The 1,240-nt window shown below is 45.8% G+C and overlaps 1 protein-coding gene across 1 annotated transcript in view; it reads left to right on the top strand.

Moving 5' to 3' along the window:
* CNTNAP2 (contactin associated protein-like 2) overlaps positions 1–1,240 on the top strand; it is a 1,798,324-nt gene that overhangs the window by 1,211,427 nt on the left and 585,657 nt on the right. The gene's annotated exons all lie outside the window — the stretch shown is intronic.

Genomic DNA, 1,240 nt, shown 5'->3' with positions numbered 1-1,240 from the left:
GTGTTGGCAGACAGTTATTTGTAGACATGAGGTCAGATTCTGGGCAACTTCAAGCATCACAAAAGTACATTGTTTGTGTAATCAAGAGTAAAGGAGCAATAGCTGATTGTAACCGTGATCAATCGGTTTGCTAATCAGATGAGTGGAGCATACTTATTGAATAACTATAGTTATGAAATGCAAGCTCTTTGGGAGTGAAAGCTGCCTTGCTAGGAGAAATGAGAAGAAGAGAATACAGTTCTTTTGCTCATTTTTCTTCTCTTTTATGAGACCAAAGTGGCAGTGGCAATCAGAAGAGCATCTGAGCAGGGCACGCATGCTGACAGTGGGGACGAGAAGAGGCAGCAATAAGAAGACCAAAGATAGAACAGCTCTCCCCTCTGGGGAGGCAAAGAGCCATTGAAAGTGTCAGTTGCTTCTAAGACAAGCACTGTGTTGTGTTTCTCTAAAGACTTATCACATATGGCAAGCTCTACAGACTGGAAAGGGGGTCAGAAAGGCATTGACTAAAAGGGCAAGCCAAGCCCTTCCCGCTTCAGTAGTTTCCTGGGGCATGACTGTATTGAGACAGCTGCACACTTCACTCTTCATTCTCACGGCTCTACCCAGCGCAGCAGCGAGGGGAGCTAAGTCAAAGTCCGGAGAATTCTCTTGCAGGACTGTAAGCACTAGCCTCAAGACAGCTCTGGCGATGTTAGCAAGTGTCTGTGCCCCCTGCCACCTGTCGGGCAGCTCATCTTGCCCATGTGTTCCATGCCATTCCAGCTTCTGAGATCGGTCTAGTGCTTTGGTAACCGTGTCTGTAGCTCTTTCTTCTGGTTTTGAGGCTCTACTTCATTTATTCCAAAAGCAGAACTCTGTTTGGCTATAGGTTATTTTCGTAGGTACTTGGTGGCTTGCCCTCCACCACGGCTCACAGCTGGTGCTTGATGCCTGCTGCCCCGGCCACCAGAGCCCAGCCTCCGACTGTGGGAGTCCTGCGTCTGGGTGGGTTGGCTGCTCCTGGCTGTCAACCTAAAGAACAAACAGTGGGATTGTCTAAGAGAAAAATATTTATTTGGAAATAAAGCTTTGCGATGGGAATACACGTTCCATGGCAAGTTGTATGCATATTCGGGGAGATAAAAGAAGACAAAGATTTTTAAAGGAAGAAATGAAGAGGCTTACATAATTGTTTTGAAATATTTATTCTTGGCTATAAAGGTGAATCACAAAGGTAATACCAGATTGAGGTTTGACA

Source organism: Propithecus coquereli, unplaced genomic scaffold (genome assembly GCF_000956105.1).
Source record: "Propithecus coquereli isolate 6110/MARCELLA unplaced genomic scaffold, Pcoq_1.0 Scaffold75, whole genome shotgun sequence".
NCBI lineage: Eukaryota > Metazoa > Chordata > Mammalia > Primates > Indriidae > Propithecus > Propithecus coquereli.
The sequence above is the reverse complement of the archived record's forward strand: the minus strand, read 5'-3'. Positions and strand labels throughout refer to the sequence as shown.